General features: G+C 36.3%; 1 protein-coding gene and 1 pseudogene across 1 annotated transcript in view; both read left to right on the top strand.

The window, feature by feature from the left end:
* Positions 1-22,156, top strand: part of SLC30A7 (solute carrier family 30 member 7) — an 82,572-nt gene that overhangs the window by 40,448 nt on the left and 19,968 nt on the right. The gene's annotated exons all lie outside the window — the stretch shown is intronic.
* Positions 4,801-10,597, top strand: LOC125912341 (receptor of activated protein C kinase 1-like; annotated as a pseudogene).

Here is a 22,156-nt window from a genome sequence, read left to right as displayed (position 1 = left end):
GGTATTACAGAGGTGGGAAATGAAGATTTAAAGGTGGTAATAGATGCTGAAAAAGAGACGAAAAAGTGAGATTGTTAGCGGGTTGGAGCTCTGGTAGGAGGGTGAGTGCAGTGAGCAGGGGAGGCTCTGGTTGTGAGAGGCTTGAACTTGGGATGTGCAGATGTAGGGTATGACTGTAGGGGTGGATCCAGGATAAACCCATCATATAGAGGCCAAGTGTGCTGGATGGCTTGCCCACCTGGGTATTTAAACTAAGAGTAATGAAAAAGGTAGAGGTGGAAAGAGAATAAGCCCATGACTACACTTTTTAGCGACCAAGGGGACCTATCCAGGATCGTAGCACTGGTAGTCAAGATGGAGAGAAGGTGAATAATCTGATGGCCTGGGTCTTAAAGGAACTATATTTTGGTGGCGGGGGGGGGGGAAGTAAGAGGAGCAAAGATCTAGAAGTGGAAGTGATAAACAAGGAGGATGTTTACTCACCATAAACTCCCGTATTACACGGAGTGTGGGAGACAAAACAGCGCTGTAGGGGGAACAGTGCCCTCATAGGATAGCCAGTTTTCACGTAGAACAGGAACATGCTGTGGCTATTGAGAGAAGAGGCTGAAGAATTTAGTGAAAATTGTGAATTTAAAAGTATTTTTTTAATAACGGAAACAATTCTATTGACAAGAAATTTGGTATAGAAAAGGATAAGGGAAAAAAAGTACTCATAGTTCCAATAGCTGAGAGAACCACGTTAATATTTTTGTAGGTTTTCTTATGGATTTTTCTTTTATTTTGAGCCCTTTTTTTGAAAACAGTGTTTTTTGTTTGTATTACGTATACAAAATTGTATTGTTAAGAAAATTTGGGGGCGCCTGGGTGGCTCGGTGGGTTAAGCATCCGACTCTTGATATCCACTCAGGTCATGATCCCAGGGTCATGGGGTTGGGCTCTGTGCTGAGCAAAGAGCCTGCTTGGGATTCTCTCTCTCTCCCTGTCTCTCTGCTCCTCCCCTGCTCATGGTGTATCTGTCTTTCTTTCAAAATAAACATTAAAAAAATTTTTTTTAATTTTTTTCCAACAATACATAGTCATTATAAAAAGTTTGGAAAATGATGAAAAATATAAAGATGTAAAGAAAAATCAGTCAGGATCACAACACCTAGAGGTCACATTACCACTGTTAACAGCATTTCTTTACAGTCATTTTTAGATCTTTTTTTTACATTGAGTTTCTACTTTATATGCTGATTGTTAAGCTTGGTCACAGTATTAGAGCATTCAAAGGTTCTAGATGAAAGATGCAATGATTTATTAGGTAGCAAGGCCTTAATTCAATGGTAATAAATAAAACAAGGTACAGGGCAACACGTAGAATGATTCATTATTATGAAGAGTCTATATCTAAGGTGTATATTTCTTTTTACATGTATCAGGGGAAAATTAATTAGAGTACACACACACACACACACGTGTGTGTGGGGAAGTGGTACAATTTTATTTTTTACTTGATTTTGGGGGGGTGGTGGTGCAATTTTAAAATTGTGCTTCTTTCCTAATGTCTCTAAGGCAAGCTAATATTTCTGACTTTACCTTAAAACCTAACTTTTTAAAATGCAGGGCAATTAAAAAAAAGTCGCTCCAAACGACAAAATAAAGACATTCCAGTTGTCTATTTTTATGTTAAGAAAGCAAACTTGGAGCACCTGGATGGCTCAGTTCAGCGTCCGACTCTCGATTTCTGTTCAGGTCATGATCTCATGGTTCATGAGTTCAAGCCCTGTGTTGGGCTCCGTACTGATGGTGTGGAGCCTGCTTGGGCTCTCTCCCTCTGTCTCTGCCCCTCCCCATATCACTTACTCTCTCTCTCTCAAAATAAATAAATAAACTAAAAAAAAAAAAAAAAACTTAATTTACTTTTAAGTTCATATGATAATGAAATAGTTGTAAGTAGAACATTCTTGAGATGTTTTTCAAATTGGCTAAAAGTTTGCTTAGTTATCCAAAGCTGATTTTGGAAATATATGAAAATTCTTATAGACTCAACAAAATAGAGTATAGAGAAGTAATTTTCCTTACCCTTCATTCTTATATATATTTGCAATTCACCAAGAGCAAAAGAAATAATAGGGCTCCATATGTTTTCTGGAACTAAATATTCCTTGATTGAGAACATGTTGTGGAAATAGACATCTCTCTCTTATAAGCTGCCCGGTGTTCCGTTTTCACTTTCACAGTGACAGTGATTTCTTAGAAAAAGACAGTTTTTCTCTCAGCATTTTCTAACACAGGCAAAAGGTGCTATAAATTGCTCAGTGAAACTGAGTTGTGCTGTGATGAATTTTGTTTCCCAATGAAAAGTAGGAGATTGAGTATAATAGTGAGAGTGTAATTTTTTATCTTCTGAAATACATTTCTTATAACAGATTTCAGAGTTGTTTTTCTCCCTTTTTCTCAGTAGTTCAGTTGGAATGGAAAGTGGATTCATACTTAGCGTCAGAAATCTGACCACTTAGTTATAGCTTTGAATCATACTGTGATTTATGTAAAAGTGATGCCCTTTACGTAGATCTGTAGCTTGATTTTTAATTCACTTAAATAAAAGAGGTACTTATGCATGATGGGAAAATATACATAAACAGGATGCAGAAATAATCTTTGTTTCTGGTGTGGTATTTTTTGAAGCTGTGCTGGAATTTTTTTTTTTTTTTAATCCATTTTCTGCAGCTCAGAGTTACCACCTTGTAGTGCTTTGTACCTTTTTACCATGATCATATGTAAATATACAGAAAAACTTAAACAAAAGAAATTATCTTTTTGTTAGGTGTAAAAGTTTTTCAAGTAATATATTTGTTTCTTACAATTTGAAGAAAAAAGTCCCCCAAATTGTAGAGGCAAACTCGACTTTAGAAATGACAATTATGGCCATAAATAGTGATATAAAATGAAAAAGAATATGCATTAATGAAAACAAAATTATAAACTTGAAATTCTAAATCATAGAAGATCATCATTATTAATACAGGATTTGGAGTAGATACTGATTTTGATAAATCTTGTGGATTCTGTGGTTAAATAGACAATTATTTGTGAACTATATTAAGTAAAAAGTAGCATTTTTTTTAACATATAAGAAGCTACCATATCTTAAAATACTCATATATGAAAAATCATGAAGATTTTTTTTCAAAAATGGTTTTAGGTGTTGCCTAATAATTTCCTTTGTGGCTGGGCTATCAAACAGTTATAATTTATGAACTGTACTTCTTGGGGGAAGTAAGTAGTTTCTTAAGATTTTAACTTGTTTGCGTATGTATCTGTATTGTAAAATTGAACAAATGGGAACATTATTATATAATAATTGTATTTTTAAATCATATATAAAACCATAGTGAGAGCATTTATAAATACTAATTAGTCTAACAGCCTTTTTCAACCAGCATTCTGGGAAAGAATCCCCTAAGGCATTCATTTGTTTGTAAGTATTAACTTGTCACCTATATATCTAGAAAAGTATTACTTATGTTACTATCCTTGGGGGAATTCAGAAATAGTCACTCAAATTATTTTGTGTGTTTTTGGTATTTCAGATTTGGAATTTTAGTTAAGAAAGGGTGGCAGACAGTCTTAGAAATATGAGAAAGAGCAGAGGACGTGTAGTAATGTATTAGTGATCATTAGCTAATAACTTTAGATAAGAGAGTATTTGAGACTTAAAAATTTGAGAGAAGGGATTATTCTTTTATGTAAAATCTATGATTTTATTTCTGTAAAGCTCATGAAAATAATGAAAAAACTGTGACAAATATGATTTAGTAAGGTCACAGATAAAAAATTGATGTCCAAAATTAATACCCTTTATACATAAGCAAAATCCAGTCTGTAGATAAAATGTGTAAAACTTGTGTGAGGAAAAGTTTACTTTTAAAAAACTCAAATGGATTTGAACAGGGAGCCTCTTGTTTTTGAAGAATCACCATCATAAACAGGTCAACTCTTATGTTTATTTATATACTTGAAACTATTCTAATAAAAATACCAACAGATTTTTTTTCTGGAGGGTGGTAGTAAAAGTTGATCTTGAAGTTTACAAGGAAAAATAAACAGGAGGAATGGCCAAGAAAACCCTGGGGGAAAAAAAAAATGTAAAGCCTTTATAATTAAAATAGTGAGGTGCCTGAAGAAGCAAATTAATGGAGCAGATGAGAAAATCCAGAAATAGATTTATGTGCAAATATAAATTTAGTAAGGATAAAAGTGGCCTTTCAAATCAGTGGGGGGAAGATGGGCTCTCTAATAAGTAGACAGTCCTTTGGAGAAAGATAAATTTGGAACTGTAGTTCATGCTATATATACTTGAATGAATTCCAAATTGATTAGAGCTCTCAAAACATGAAACCATGCTAATACTAGGAGAAAGTATGTCTGAATTATTTTATAGTGTGAGAATATTAGGGGAATAACTATGGCTCAAAACTAGAATCAGTAGGAAAAAAGATTGATGAATTAAGTTACACGAAAAAGAACTTCGACATGGAAAAGAAAGCATCAAAAGGAAGTCAAGCTCTTTTCTTCAGCAGGGCCATGGCAGGAGTGGCTGTGGTGCTAGTCTTTCTGAGCTGTCCAACTCCATTCTTGCTGACACAGTGACACCTGCACACACTGCTGCCATGACTGTTCAGATGACACTTTGTGGCACCCTCAAAGGCCACAATAGCTGAGTGACCCAGTTCGCCACCACTCCCCAGTTCCTGGACATGATGCTACCTGCCTCTCGAGATAAGACCATCATCATGTGGAAGCTGACCAGGGATGAGACTAACTATGGCTGCCTCTCAAGATAAGACCATTATCGTGTGGAAGTTGACCAGGGATGAGGGCATTCCACAGCATGCTCTTCAGGGTCATTCCAACTTTGTTAGTGATGTGGTCATCTCCTCACGTGGCCAGTTTGCTCTCTCAGTTTGTTCTTTGTCTTTGGGATCTCACAACGTGTACCACCACACACAGATTTGTAGGCCATACCAAGGATGTGCTGAGTGTGGCCTTACCCTCTGACAACCAGCAAATTGTCTCTGGCTCCTGAGATAAAACCATCAAGCTGTGGAGTACACGGTGTGTATACAAATATACTGTCCAGGATGAAAGCCATTTGGAGTGGGTGTCTTGTGTGTGCTTTTCACCCAGTAGCAGCAATCCCATCATTGTCACCTGTGGCTGGGACAAGTCGGTCAAGTGTGGGACCAGCAAACTGCAAGCTGAGGACCAATCCTATCAGCCACACTGGCTCCCCAAACACTGTGGCACTCCAGGTGGATCCCTCTGTGCTACTGGGGGCAAGGATGGCCAAGTCATGCTGTGGGACCTCAATGAAGACAAGCCCCATTATATGCGAGGTGCTGGGGACATCCTCATGCGCCATGCTTCAGTCCTAGCTGATACTGACTCTGTGCTGCCGTGGGCTCCCACATCAAGATCTGGGACTTGGAAGACAAGATCATTGTAGATGAACTGAAGCAGAACGTTATCAGTTCCAGCAGCAAGGCAGAGCCACCCCAGTTTGCCTCTCTGGGCTGGTCTGCTGATGGCCAGACTCTGTTTGCCGGCTGTGTGGACAGCCTGGTGTCACAGGGTGGCAGGTGATCATTGGCATCCTCTGGAGACATATGGCAGAGCTTTAGAAATAAAACACTGGTTTTCTGACTTAAAAAACAAACAAAAACAAAACAAAAGTGAAGTCGAAGGTGTAATAAACTGATAAGTATTTGCCACTTACAACTTGAAAGGCTAACCTCCCTAACATAGAGAGAGCTCCTAAAAAAAATTAAAAGACTAATAGCCGATAAACAAATGGGCAAAAGTGTAAGTTCATTTAATTTACATGAAAAGAAATACAAGTGACTTTTAAACATATAAAAGTAGTTCGGCCTCACTCATTAAAAAGAAATGCAAATTAAAACTACCTTGAGACACCACCTCTTATCTATCAGGTGGATAAATAGTCAAAGTTTGCATAATCTTTTGTCAAGACTATAGGTAAAATAGGCAGAACATTGCTGATAGAAATGAGAATGGTATTATCTCTGCAGAAAGAACATTGACAGTGTCAAGCATGATTAAAATAAGTTGGGGGAGGGCAGTGACATCAGCAAGATGGCAGGATAGGAAGTGCTAGATTCTCTTTCTTCCTTGGAGACAGAAATTTAACACAACAAACTGACAAAATACATCTGTAGAAATCCTGAAACTGGTTCAGGGGTTCCTGCACCCCAGGCTAGTGGGAAGCCAACTACATGGAGGCTTGGTAGGAAATAGGTGATACTTTCCACTCTCGTTAGCACATTCCCACTCTACCCCGACCCTTCACACATTTTGCAAGGAAAACTCCCAACTACCATATTCTCCCTGGAGAGGAAAAGGAGTTGAACATACTTCCAGCTGGCTTTTGCAGGGTATGGGGTGCTGCCTGAGAGTGTCATTCTTGCTTGTATGCATGTATGGACAGAAACAGGGTGACAATTTGAGCACCCCTGAGAACAGCAGCAGTGCATTAGAGTCTGCAGTACCATAGACAGACACTAGATGGAGTCCCTGGACTGTGATTTCGTGTAGCCAGCCATTGGCAATGTTACAGACACACAAGGGAGAGCTCCTGAGCAGAAGCCAGCAAACATCTTCAAATAGGACAGATTACTTGCAAAAACACATAGAGGACACATACCTGGAAAAGACCTTTGAGGTGTCCAGAATCTCTAGCACGCTGAATAGAGAAAGCCGTCCTTGTATGAAGCCAGACTACAAAGTCTGAAGAGTTGGTCGATTCTTCAGATCCCCAAGTCCCAACAACAAAAAACAAGACCTACAGAGAAACAGCCAACTATAATATGTTTAAAGGAACAAATTAGATCTCCTGAAACCAAATCTAAAAAAAAGGAGGTGTGAATTGACAGGTAAAGAATTCAAAATTACCATCTTAAGGATACCTAATTAAATTAAAAAAAACAGCACAGATAGACAAGTAAACAAAATTAGGAAAATGATGCATGAACAAAATGAGAGTATGAACAAAGAGATAGAAACTATGAAGAAGAGCCAAACAAATTCTGCAACTAAAGAATAACAGTACAAAATTGAAAAATTCACTGTCAGGACTCAGTAGTAGATTTGACCAGACAGAAGACAGAATCAGTGAACTTGAACATAGGACTTTCAAAAGTTACTGAAGCAGGGGAGCCCAAAAATGAAAAATGAAGAGAGCTTGAGAGATTTATGGACCAGAATAACAATATACAAATTATGGGAGTCTCAGAAAGTAAAGAAAGAAAGGAACAGGGAATCTATTTGAAGAAACAATGGCCAAAAGTTTCTCAAAATTAAGAAGAGAAATGGATATACAAATTCAAGAAACTCAAAAGAACTAGGGTAAATCTAAAGAGATATACACTGAGACACATCATAACTATATTGTCAAATGTCACATGTAAAGTGAGAGTCTTGAAAGCAACAACTTGTCACATGCCATGAAACCACGAAGAAAATATAGGATATTTATACAGAGAGGGAAATGAGAAGTGAATCAAAACATGTCACTATAGAAAAATCAGTGAAACACGAAGAAGAGAGAAAAAAATGACAAAAAGCTAAAAGACAGAAAACAAGGAACAAATGGCAATTGTAAGTCCTTTCATACAAGTCCTTACATTTAAAGTAATTACTTTTAAATGTAAACAGATTAAGCATAGCTATTAAAAGACATGGACTGGGGGCGCCTGGGGGGCTCAGTCGGTTAATCATGATCTCACGGTTTCTGAATTCGAGCCCCGCATTGGGCTATGTGCTGACAGCTCAGAGCCAGGAGCCTGCTTCAGATTCTGTCTCCCTCACTCTCTGCCCCTCCCCTGTTCACGCTCTGTCTCCCTCTCAAAAATAAACATTAAAAAAAAAAAAAAGACATAGACTGGCTGAATGAGTATTAAAAAAACAAATGAAAACATGATCCAGTTTTGTTTTGCTTACAGGAGATTCACTGTAGATCTAAATTTATAGACTAAAAGTGAAAAGGTAGAAAAAGATACTCAGTGCAAACAGGAACCTTAAGAGATTAGAGTGGCCATACTTATATCAGAGAAAAGGGACTCTAAGACAAAAACTACAACAAAAGGCAAAGAAGGACATTGTACCTCGTTTTCAGTTACAGATAAAGCAAGTAGAAGATCAATAAGGAAAGAGTAGTCTTGAACAACACTGTAGACCATTTGGGCTTAAGAGACAAATACAGACCATTCGACCCAATAATAGCAGAATGCACATTCTTCTCAAGCAAACACGAACAATATCCCAGGTAGACTACATGTTAGGTAACAAAAAAAGTCCTAACAAATTTTAGATGATTAAAATTACACAAAATATTTCTCTAATCACAATGGAATAAAACTGGAAATCACTAGCAGAAGGAAAACACAAAAATCCAAAATTATGTGGAAATTAAGTAACATACTGTAACAACCAGTGAGTCGAAGAAATTACAGAGGAATTTAGAAAATATCAGGGGATAAATGAAAACAAAAACACAACGTGTCAAAACTTACGGGATACAGTGAAAGCAGTAATAAGAGGGAACTTCGTAGTGATAAATGCCTACATTTAAAAAAACTCAAGTCAACAACCTAACCTTACATCATAAGGAACTAGAAAAAGAAGATCTAAACTGAAAGTCAGCAAAAGAAGGAAATAATAAAGATTGGAGCAGAGATAAGTGAAATAGAGAGTAGAAAAACTACAGAAAATGTCAACAAAACCCAGAATTGTTTTTTTTGAAAAGATCAACAAAATTGACAAACCCTTAGCTAGACACCCTAACTAAGAAGAAAGAAGACTCAAATATCTAAAATAGAAACAAAAGAGGAGACATTATAATGGATATCACATAAATAAAAAAGAAATATAAGGAACTACTATGAATAATATATGCCAACAAATTGGAAAACGTGTAAGAAATGGATATATTTCTAGAAATGTCCAGCCTACCAAGACTGAATCATGAAGAAATAAAAAAATCTGAACAAACCTATAACTAGTGAGGAACCAGTAATTAAAGAATTGAAGCACTAATAAAAAACTTCTCAACAACAGGAAAAAGCACAGAACCAGATGAATTTACTGGTGAATTCTACCAAGCATTTAGAGCAGAATTCAAACCAATTCTTTTTTAAACTCTTCCAAAGAATTAAAGAGGAGAGGAGACTCCGAAACTCATTTTGTGAGACAAGAATTACCCAGGTTCTGAAACCAGACAAAAACAGGACAGGAAAAGAAAACTATAGACCAATATTCCTCATGAACATTGACACAAAAATCCTAAACAAATATTAGGCAAAATGAATTCAACAGCACTTTAAAAGTGTCTTACATCATGAGCAGGTGGGATTTACACTTGGAATGCAAGGATGGTTCAACACATGAAAATCAATTGATGTTACATATCAAATGGACAAAGTGAAAGAAAAAAGACATCATCTCAATCAATGCAGAGAAATCATGTGATAAAGTTCAACAGCCTTTCGTGGTGGAAACATTTAACAAACTAAGAAAAGAAGGAAACTACCTCAGTAATAAAAACCATATATAAAAACCAACATCATACTCAGTGGGGAAAGACTGAAAACTTTTCTTCTAAGCTCAAGAACAAAATAGGCATGCCCAATTTCACCACTGCTATTCACCATAGTACTGAAAATTCTAGCCAGAGGAATCAGACAAGAAAAAGAAATAAAGGCATACAGATTGAAAATCTGTAATTATTAATTAATTAATTAATAGTTAATTAATCAGGAATTTAATTAATTCCTGTAATTAATCAGGAATTAAAATGATCTGTTCATACATGATTTGTTCTTCTATGTAGAAAACCCTAAAGATTCCACCAAAAAGCTGTTAGAGCTAATAAAAGAATTTAGCAAAGTATCAGAATACAAAATCTACACTGAAAACTCAGTTGTTTTTCTTAAATACTAACAATGACCAAGCCAAAAATGAAATTTAGAAAATAATTCCATTTATTATAGCCTCAAAAAGGATAAAGTACTTAGGAATAAACTTTACCAAGGAAATAAAAGACTTGTACACTGAAAGCTACAAAACATTGGTAAGGAAATCAAAAAAGATAAGAAAAAGGAAAGACTTCTTGTTTATGGATCAGAACTTAATATTGTTTAAATGTGTATACTACCCAAAATGATCTACAGATTCAATGGATTCTCTATTAAAATCCCAATGACATTTTTTTGCTGGAAAATAGTCCCAAGATTTGTATAGAATCTCAAAGGACCATGACTAGACAAAACAATCTTGAGAAAGAAGGCATCACACTTCCACATTTTAAAATGTACTACAAAGCAACAGCTATTATGTGATCCTGGCATAAAGATAGGCACATAGCCCAATGGAACAAATAAATAGCCCAGGAATAAACCTTTTCATATATAACCAAATGATTTTTGGCAAGAGTGCCGAGACTCTACAGTGGGGAAAAGGCAGTCTCTCTTTAACACACATTGAATGTGTTGGGTAGGCAGTCTTTAAAAAGAAGGAAATGCTGTCATGTGCTAAAACATAGATGAATTTTGACTTTATGCTGAACAAAATAAGCCAATCCAAAAGAGGCAAACAATATATGAGTCCATTCAGATGAAATATGTAAAGTAGTCAAAATTATAGAAACAAAGTAGAAAGGTGGTTGGCAAGGGCTGAAGAGAGCGGAGGAGAAATTAGTGTTTAATGGGTATAGAATTTCAGTGTAACAGCATGAAAAGTCACAGAGCAATTTTGCACAATGAAGTTAACACTCCTGTTACTAAAAAACGTTTAAGATGATAAACTTAATGTTATGTGTTTTTTATCATAATAATAAAAAAAGAATGAGGAAGACCTCTATGTGGTAATATGTGATTTTCAAGATACATTATTAAAAAAAAAGAAAAAAACTTGAGGGGCACCTGGGTGGCTCAGTCAGCTAAGCGTCCTACTCCTGATCTCCTGGTTTGTGAGTTTGAGCCCTGCATCAGGCTCTGTGCTGACAGCATAGAGCCTTCTTGGTATTCTCCTTCTCTCTCTCTCTCTGCCCCTACCTTACCTGTGCACGCTCTCTCTCTCAAAATAAATCAATAAACTTAAAAAAAAAATGTAAAAAAAAACACTTGAAATGTAGTACATGCTGTATAGGTGTATAGTAAAAGACATGTAAAAGGTAGCACTGCTACCTTTCTTATAAGAAGGAGAAGAGATACATGTATAATGTGCATGTTTTCTTATAAATTTCCAAAAGAAACTCAAGAATAAACCTAAAGCAAATATAATATGTTTACTTCTAGGCAGAGAGAAGGAATTAGAAGTGAGACTTTGAATATATTTTTTTAGATATACTTTTGACTTTGGAATTGTTGACACTTTTAGCCTTTAAAAAAATTAGGGTGGGGGGATTAAGAGTACACTTATGATGAGCACCGAGGAATATATAGAATTGTTGAATCACTATATTGTATACCTGAAACTAATATAACACTGTATGTTAACTAACTGGAATTAAAATAAAAATGTAAAAAAAATACAATACAAACTATAAGTAAATTTTTAAAATAAAAAATATTTATAGACTGTCTACTAAAAATCCCAAGCATTTAAAACATAACAAAACTTTTCCTTCTTATTTCTGCCATTGGAAAAAAAAAAATCGGAAGCAGTCTCTTAGCCATTTAATCTTCATGAAGTTTTCATGGGTTTTGTTTTCATGCATTCATGAGGTGGCTGTGCTTTTGTTAAGTTCACTTTTAGTTTGCTTTATTTTCTGATTGTGCATTCTGTTAAGAGGAGGAACATATTCAGAAAGTGGCATTTGTCCAGAAGAAGGGGAAATGGATCTCTGGTGGAGTTAGACAAGTCTTCCTTGTAAGGAGAACAGGTTGGTTTGTAGCCTCTGAGCAATTTCCATCTTCCTACAAGATACTGTTATATCTGTATCTCTTGCCTTGAAATGGCAAATTCTACTTTCCTATTTGTTTTCTGTGTGGTAAAGCTACATTTCTATCAGCTCCTTTGTCTTGCACTTCTAGTACATCACATGCAGGGGACTCTTCCAGGAAGCAAGGGGCGATTACCAACCTTTTCTTATCTGTAAGCATTTGTTTTCTTGGGGTTATTTTGTCTGACTTGATCTCATGTAACAGATTATAATTGTTAACGGAAAGGTAAACCGTTTCTAAACTCTAAAAGGTGGTCAGCATCATATACAAGGACCAGTTATCGATATGGATTACAGTGTCTTCCAGGAGTGGAAAGTGGGTAAAGTATTGTTTCTTAGTCTTTGAAGGATTCTGGATTTGTTCTGTTTGGGTAGCAATATATTTATAATTCAAACACTGTTATTTTTCATTCTTGTGTGCCTCATATAGTTTTTTTGTTTGCTTTGTTTTCTGGGTGTTTGTTTGTTTGTTTGTTTGTTTGTTTTTTGGCAGGGGGAGGTTCAGGGTAGAATTTAGTGATTCATTACTTACATATAACACCCAGTGCTCATCCCAAGAAGTGCCCTCCTTAATGCCCATCACCCATTAGCCCATCACCCCACCCTCCTCCCCTCTAGCAACCCTCAGTTTTTTCTCTATGGTTAAAGCTTCTTATGATTTGCCTCCCTCTCTGTTTTTATTTTATTTTTCCTTCCCTTCTCCTATGTTCATTTGTTTTGTTTCTTAAATTCCACATATGAATGAAATATATTTGTCTTTCTCTGACTGACTTATTTTACTTTGCATAATACATTCCAGTTCCATCTACATTGTTACAAATGGCAAGATTTCATTCAAAAAGTAAAAGTAAATTTTTAAAATGGAAACCACATGAAGTTTTTTCAACTCTGATTCACTCATTCACTCTTACTCTTTTTTTACTATTTTTCATTTGTTGCCAAAAAAAAAAAATAATAGTCCCTTTTGGTTAATTTTAATGTTCATTGTTAATTTGTGTGTAGTCAATTTCTAACTCTCCTCTACTAGCTATAGCCTGCACTTAAGTTACTCTGTTCTCTTGCTTAATTAATGCTTGCAAAATATGATTTCTATCCCTGTCTCAGCAGCTAAGTATTTTCATGTAGTCAGCATGCAACATAATGTAGCAATTAGAAACCTACCTTGAGATATTCAATAAAAGGTCTGTTCTCACAGTGGTATTTTAAAAGTTTAATTTGGGTAAACAATTAAATAAAGGTCCTTTTGCCTTTGCTCTGTATTTCCCATGTTTGGTTTACTTCTCACAAACACGTGACTTTGGAAGTTATCATTGAAGATGGGTCCATAATGGTAACTAGGGATTTGCTTCTATGCAAATTTTGACAATACCAGTCAGCAGTAACATTCATATCATTACTACTGCTCATCTTTTCCTGAGCTTTTAAATTTCTTTCTGTGGTCCAGACATCCTGTACGCTTTGAAGATCAGCTTTTCCTAAAGTCAGAACTCTCCTACAGGCAGAGGCACTTTGTGATCGCTAGCGAAGCCACTTTGATGACTTCATTGGAGGAAATAATGCAGAGTGGTTAAGAGCATTTGCTATGGAGCCAAAGTGCCTGGGTTCAAATCCTGGTTTCACCACTTAGCTGTGTGACCTTAGGCAAGTCACCTAGCCTCTCTGTTCCTCAATTTTTCATCTTTAGAATGGGGTTAATAGTAATACCTACCTCATAATTTGCTATGTATGGATTAAATGGATTAAGATGTCTAAAGTCTAGAACAAATTGGCAAAAAAATGGGAGGCATTGTATGAGTGTTAATTGCCTGCCTACCTTCCTTCCCCAAAGGAATGCTGTTGGATAGCAGGCACCATTCACTTACATGGTTTCTCTCCTTTGATGATAACATGTCCTTCCCTCTCCCTCCTCCCCTCCCCCGCCTCCCCGCCCTTAACTGACCCTCATTCATTCATTATCAACTAGGGGAAAAAGAGAAAGGAAGGAGAGAATAAAAGAAATACAGTTCATTGTATGGACTGCCTCCATCATTTAGGAGGGCACAGGAGTTGGTGCATGTTAACAGTGCCCCTTTTCTACTTTTCTGTGGTATCCTTCCTGGCTGCTAGATTTCTTCAGAGGAACACACTCAGCCATCTAGAGGCAAAGCTCTATCACTGTATGGTGAGGAAATGTTAAGGTTTGAATACCACATAGATTGAATCAGTTACAGGTATACCATTTTTTAACTTAAACCAGACAGACCCATTTTAGCTCAGATTCCTAATAGCTTTGTTTAACCTAGAGATAATCAGCACTTTGGTTCTATTCCTTTTGGATTTTTCTTGCTGACCACAAGGCCTTTTTGTTCTCAGTTAAAACTTGTGATCACTGAAGCTATCTGAATGATAATTAATTTGATTTTAATAATTGTGATCACTATTTCTTGCCATCTTATTTGGTTTTTCTAAACAAGATCCTGTGTCTTCACTTCTATACTGTTTTAAAAATGGGGGCGCCTAGTGGCTCAGTTGGTTGAGCGTCTGACTCTTGATTTTTAGCTCAGGTCATGATCCAAGGGTCATGGGATTGAGCCCCACATCAGGCTCTGTGCTGAATGGGGAGCCTGCATAGGATTCTCTCTCTCTCTTCCTCAGCCTCTCTCCCCTGCTTGTGCACTGTCCTTTCTTTCTCTCTGTCTCCAGTAATAAAATTTTTTTAAATGCAGATTTCCTTGAAGTACGTTATCTCTTGCTTTTGCCCATCCTAGCCTAGCTACAGCTTTAAATGGGTTACAGAAGTAGTGGGGCGGTTCTTCCAGATCACATTATCTTTTCGATACAAATGTTACCATATTTAATACAAATAACGTGAATTTTTTCAGTCTTCTGAAAAGTCTTCTCAAACTGTATATTTTGTAGAACTTTTGTCCTCTTACTTCATTGATTCTATTGTCTCGTCCCAATTCTCAACCTCTTGACAGGATATCAGTGTGAATTTGCATTCATTTTTCTTCCTTACCTACACCTTTGTTCCTTATGGATACAGAATAATTAATAGATCATTAATATTTTTTTTCTTATATGGCTGGTGTGATTTTCGTTTCTTTTTCATGAAAATGAAGAAAATAACTTGTATTAAGAAATTACAAATCAAGAATTGGGAATGGTGATTGCTCCTGCTGAAGTGTCATTCTTTCTCACCTGTACTTGAACAGAGAATAAGAAACTTTTGCTTCTATTTATAGAAATTCTTCTGGGGAATAACTAAGTTGAGGGCAACTTTATTCTTTTCCTATTTATCTATTACTTTGACGGGTTGAAAGTCACATCAAACAAGGGCTATTCTATATTCTTATTATCTTCCACTAGTGGTTAAAATTTTTAAACACATTAAACATTCAGCAGATATGTGTTCAGTGCTTATTATATTCCAAGTACTGTGCTGGGCACTGGGAATAAAAAGAACATGCCATGATCTCTGACCCTGGAGGACTTCATCATGATAAGGCACCACAGTGCCGTGCAGAGAGCGTTAGTGTTAGAATCAGCACATCCAACTCTGCCTCTTCGCAGTGTGTAACAGAGAGTGAGTTGTCTTAACGTCTCTGAGCCGGTTTCCTCTTCTGTAAAATGAGAGAGTTGGCCTGAGTGATCTCTGCATCTGACATTCGATTATTCCAAAATGGGATATTTTTCTTAAGGTTACTAACTTAAGGCTGGTGTGAGGATCAAATTAGAAAAAATTTACGAAAGGACTTTAAAAACTATTAGGTGTTGTCTAAACAAAGACATTACTAATTATTTACTGATTTGGCAGTATTTACTAGTGCTTTTGGTCCAAAGACCAGATGCATTAGGTGTTATAATTAAGTTCCAGAAGTTTAAGAAATAAAGGATGACCTTTTCATGACTTTGGCTCTGAGTTCTAGGCATATTTTAGGGTATCTTATTATCACCGTTATTGAGTAAAGTAGGTACTCTGTAAATGTGCATTGATTTAAGCCATAGGTTTTGAAATTCTGTATAATTATAAGGTACACCACAATCTCTGTGGTTTGGGATTATCTCTTCTATATTAGGCTTATGGAATTCTGGGTTAACTAAGGTAATTGTTCATCCGTATGAAATAATTGTTTTTAGGCAAATATGACTGCATATTTACAGCCTGCCATAGGACTACTGTGTCGAAACATAGAGTACATTTCAATTTGGGGTCAGTTTTCTTTGGCTATTTGTCCAGTAAATATTTTCAAGTGTGTGGCAAATACCAGACCTTCCAATGTATGGGTTCTTCAAAAAGTGCAACTATCTTTTTCTATGTTTGTAGATTATAAGAACCCCTGATAATATGCCCAAGGACTGAGCCCATAAGCCAATTCAAAAAGTTGAATCAGTAATTATGTTTTAATTATTATTATAGGTGTTTATTCTCAGATCTAAGTAATAGTTTCAGCCCTCTGAAATTTTTTATTGCTAAGCATTATGATTATCACTAGTCTGTTCTTCAGAAGTTTTCATAATGTATACCCTTTTATTTTGTTTGGCTTATTCATAATTATGGCTAGATAATTTACTGTTGAAATGGTGAGACTTTCACTAAAAGCTGCTTCCAAAGTAAGATTTGAGTATATTTTCATTTGCAAAGTTACTGGCAGTAAAGAGTAATAACTATTGCTTATTTAATCTGCCAGCATTTAAACTTTCACATTAATTTTATGTTTATGACTATATGATTATAAACTTGATTTACCTTCAGCTTTTGAAGAATAAAACCATTACCCTGTTTTACTGGTAAACTCATATACCTAATGACTCATGCCTTTTATATATGTTAGGAAAATGGTGTTTCACTGTTAAAGTTAGAATTGAGTTAGTCAACCAGAAGTGAACCTCTAATTGTTTCCAAATGCTTCCTCTTTGGGTTTGGATGAAGCTCTAAGTGTTAGCTCAGTCAGGAATTTGCTAAGCTTGTCTTTTTCCCAGTATCCTTTCATTATGGGTAGATAGATCCATGCTAAAATCTGTTTTATGATTTCCCATTACAGTAGTTAATCAGAAAAATATGGATGCAAACTCCTGAGCTAAACACAATTTTAAAAAGCAAAAATAAAGTTTCTGCAAGTTTCTTTTACATTTTTATGATCTTTGAAATTGTTACAGAAATTGACCTTGGTTCTGAATTGCTGAAAGGTTTAGCAAGTACCTTTCTCCCTCTTCCACAGTTTCATGACCTACTTCTAGTTACCTCTGAAATCCTTACATGATTTTAGAATTCCTGTTAGACAGAATTAGTGTGACACATCCACGTGCTTTGGCGAAATGCTTGCTGCTGTTGAATATAAACATTTTATTAAATTTCTACTGAAGCAGGCAGCCATTTCAAATCTTATAATGTAGCAAAATCAGTAAACACCTCATTGACCCTTACCAAAAAAAACCCCGCTGTTATATATTATTTCCTTATATCATTAATATCTTTTATTTAGTTATTTTAAAATTAATTTTATTAAATGTTTATTTGCATTATGATTCTTAAATTGAGTGTTAAAGTAAATGGTTTCTAAATTCCCTGTTAATTCTAATAGTGTGTTATCTGTGATCATGGAACTTCTTCACCAGTTCTAGAATCCTCAAACTAAGCCACATGTGAATAAATTAATTTTATGAGAAAAGAGGAAATACTAGTCCATCCATCCTTCCTTCCTTCCCACCCCCCTCCTCCTCCTCCTTCTTCTTTTTTAAACAAATGTGATAGCAAGGCATAGCTGGCTTTGGGAAGCAACATACATGGAATATAGACATAAAAAGTTGAACAAAGGTTTGGATAAATTTGTAGATGGTTGTTCTGGGTGCCTTATTAAGAGACTGTGTTGGGGAAATGTCCTTAAGGTTTTAAGGCTGATCTCTTCAAGGATTATTATAGATTAGACTCAGTCATCTCTTACTTATTGTGTTTTAGCTAACACAAAAATTAGAAAAACTAGACTATGCCTAGGTATTCTAAAACATTATATTTAAAAAAAATTTTTTTAATGTTTATTTTTGAGAGAGAGAGACAGAGTGTGAGCAGGCAAAGGGCAGAGAGAAAGGGAGACACAGAATCTGAAGCAGGCTCCAGGCTCTGAGCTGTCAGCATGGAGCTCGACACGGGGCTCGAACCCACAAACTGTGAGATCATGACCTGAGCCGAAGTCGGACCCTTAACCGACTGAGCCACCCAGGCGCCCCCTAAAACATTATATTTTAAAAGTCATTTGCAAAAAGATGTTTCACATCTGCTGTTTAATAATATCATTGCTCATAGTGTTTGCCTTCTGCTACAGTAAGGTCTGTAATCTTTTCTATTTTTGCCCATTTTTCTCTATTTTAAAAGGGATTTTTAAAAGTAAGTTACCAACACATTAATAAAGAAAACTGTTCACCAAACGTTCATGGGAAATGAAAATGGATACAGGCATCGTCTCTAGTTGTTTTCCATTCATATGCACCTTCTTCCAAATGCTGGGCCCTGAATGAGTGTGTGTTGCCTGATTTCCAGTGACCTCTCTATAGGCTTTTTCAAAAGTTGTGGATTCCATTAAAGTAGCTATTGTGTATTATTTATCGTTTAAATAAAGCCAGTGCCTAGCACATGCTTGGCTCATAGTAGGCATATAATAAATGTTGACTTGAACTTTTCAAAATTGAATTTGGAGTCCAAAGTCTTGGTCTTTTTATTCTAGCTCTCCTACTCACTAGCTGTGTCCTTCAGCAAGTTCCTTTGGTGTTCTAGACCATCATTTCCAAATCTAGAGTAAGATTCCATCTAGTTCTAGGAAATATGATACCAAATAGTTCAATAGTTGCTTATTCATATTGATTGCTTAATAAAATCCATTTGCAGGAGTAAATCAGTTTGCCAAGTAGATCTCTCCTCATTTTGTGATGCTTGATATACATATATACAGATGTATATATATGTATACATATATATGTAACATTTTCTTTCATTTCCAAATATATTCTTGCACTAGTATTCCTTGTAGTTTGACCATTTTTTTCCTTATGGAATGAAAAATGAAGATGGAAGGAATTGCCTAGATATTTAATCCACTTCCTCATTTTACAGATGAGAAAATTGGTGCTCTGGAAGGCTATACAATTTGTCCAGAGTTATTTAATGGCAGAATTAGAACCCAAGTATCATGAGTCCATTTTCTACCTCAAATATCTTTAGGCATTATTAGCAGTTCCTTGGGATAAAGATTGAAGAAGAAATGATCAAAATAGCTAAATTTTTCTGTGTGGTTCTAAGAGGTACATAGAAAAAAAAACCTTTTTTCTCAAACTTTCATTATAGCAGAACCATTTTTGTGCCTCACTTTCTGAAAAGTACAGTAAGGAAAGTAGGAAAACATAAAAATTGTAAGTTAGTTTGTAAAAATATTCTGTGACTGATCCTTTCTTTTTCTTGAGAAATGATGGAGAGGGGAAAGAAAAATGTGATAATGGTTGAATTGTAGCCTGTGAGTCTACCAACATGTTTTTCTTTGCCTTTTTTATAAACCCAGGGCATCCTCACCTGTATAATAATAACAGCACAGTAGATAGAAACAGACACTGCTCTTCAGGTTACATGAAGGAATAACCAATATTCTTTTGCTGTAAAAACCCTTAACCCCACTTGTAGTTGCTCTAACGTTGCCATAGGTAGCACAGATTTTTTTTTTTTTTTTTTTTAAGGAGCACAGAAAGGACATTTCGTACAGTTGAGAGAAGAACAGTTTGGGATCAGGAAATATACCCTAGAAGGGGTGACACTTGAGATTTTAGAGAAGGAATAGAAGCCAGACTACAAGGCAGTTTAGGGACACTCTAGGCAGAAGTGACAGCATGAGTAAAGCATGAAAAGAAGAAACAGCTAAAAGTAAAGTGCAAGTATGTTTGGTTTGAGGGCTTAAAAATGTGAAGCAAGGATTGATAGGATGTGAAGCTAGGCAGGGCAGATCCAAAAATATACCATGTTGAAGAGCTTACATTTAATCCCCTAGGCAGTGGGGAAGCTTTTAAGGGATTTCTTTTTAATGGGGAAGGGATAATAGGGTCAGATACTGATTTTAGATAGATTAGTCTAATAGTTTTAAAAAGAATGGTTATATTAGTTATCTAAGAATGCATAACAAATAAAAAAAACCTAGTAGCTAAAATAATGGGCATTATCTTATAGTTTTGGTTCAGGAACCTGGTCATAGTCAGTGAGGATCCTTGGCTCAGAGTCACTCACAAGATGGCAGTCAAGGTGTCAGCCAGGGCTACAGTCATTCTAAGGTTCATTTGGGGGAGAATCCACTTCTAAGCTCACTGAAGTGGTTGTTGAAAGTACTGAGTTCCTTTTGGGCTATTGGACTGAGGGTCTCAGTTCCTCCAAGGAGGCATCCCTCAGTTGCTTGTCACTTGGGCTTTTCCTTAGAACAGGTCACAACATGACAGCTGTGAGCAAAGTGAGAGCGTAAGAGAGCAGGGCGAACAAGATGGAAGCCAGAGTCTTTTAACCTGATTTTAGAAGTGCCATGTCCCACTTTTGCTGTGCTGTATTCAAGTCACTAGGTCCAGCCCACACTCAAGAGTAGGGGATTGCACAAGAACATGAATAGTAGGGAGGCATGGGCCATTGGGATCCATCTTTGAAGCTGCTTATCACAATGGACTTGAAGTAAGACTAGAGGCAAAAATGGCCCGCTAGGAGGCTATTATAATAATCCAAGTGAAGATGTAGAGATTATTGTAGACAAGTGTAGTAGAATGACAAGGATGGAGGCAAGAGAGATTTAGGATGTTAAATCTTGAGAACTTAGTGATTTAGAGCATGGGGGTTTAAAGGGAGAAGAAGGAATTAAAGGTGGCATCTAATTATTCGTACTTAGCTCTTAATCTGACTAAAGAATATTTTCACTTGAATGTGACTTAACCTCCTGTCTACACTGAGTTTTCATCTTCACTACTGCCATTCCCTCCATGCTTTTTGTCTTTTGGACTTGTCCTTGGTGTCACTTCACTATTTCTTCACTACATCCAGTTAGACACCAGTTATTTCTTTCCATATCTGTTTAATTTTCCTAGTTATCTCTGTTCCTATCTTACTTTCATTATCCAAGTACTTATCACTGTGCACTTAACGTGTGGGGACGGTCTCGTAATTGTTTCCTTCTGCCCATTTCCTATCTTTAATCTAGATTCTAAAACATCTAATATTTGCTTATCTATCATTGATTTAACCAACAAGTATTTATTGTGGGCTGACTTTGGAACCAGCACTTTACTAGGCCTCCTTGGGAATTGTGAGGAAGACAAGCATCCTCCCTGTTCTCATTGTCTTTGTTCTTTGAATGTCTCCTCTTCCTTTCCACCTGTCAGAAACATCACTAATTTTGGGGGGTGCCTGGCTGGCTCAGTCAGAGGAGTACATGACTCTTGATTTTGGAGTTGTGAATTCAAGCACCACATTAGATGTAGAGATTACTTAAATAAAAACAAAACTTAAAAAAAAAAAAAGAAATATCACTAATATTTAAGGTACATTTCAGCTTCTGCCTATCTTGAAATATATGTTTCTTTTGTCTCTGTCTCCTACAGCTGTAACTAGAAGGGATTTTACTTTGGAAATTTTGAGACTGTCCACATTTAAAAGAGAGCACTGGCTTAAGTTATTAGCGCAATGAAGCTTTTTCTGACCTCCTCTCAGTCTGCTTCAAGCAGTAGAGCTGTGCCTGGCCACCCTGACCCACTGGAATCATGTGGAGAGCTTTTTAAAAACATATGCCGTGGAATACCTGGGTGGCTCAGTTGGTTGAGTGTCCACCTCTTGGTATCGACTCAGCTCATGATCTCACAGTTTGTGAGTTTGAGCTCTGTATCCGGCTCCGCACTGATAGCATGGAGCCTACTTGGGATTCTCCTCTCTCCTCTCTCTGCCCCTCCCCTCTTTGTGCTGTCTCTCTCTCTCTCTCTCTCTCTCTCTCCCCCTCAAGATAAATAAATAAAAACTTTTAAAAATAGTAAACAAATGAGAACAGATGCCTTGACTTCCCTTCAAAGATTCTGATTTAATCTGTCAGAAATGAAAACAAATGAGACTCTAAGGTGAATTTGATGTCTAGATAGTTAAGAGAACTACTGCAGTAGAGTCACCCTCAT

This window comes from Panthera uncia, assembly GCF_023721935.1.
Source record: "Panthera uncia isolate 11264 chromosome C1 unlocalized genomic scaffold, Puncia_PCG_1.0 HiC_scaffold_4, whole genome shotgun sequence".
Classification (NCBI taxonomy): domain Eukaryota; kingdom Metazoa; phylum Chordata; class Mammalia; order Carnivora; family Felidae; genus Panthera; species Panthera uncia.
This window is presented reverse-complemented; position numbering and strand designations above follow the sequence as displayed.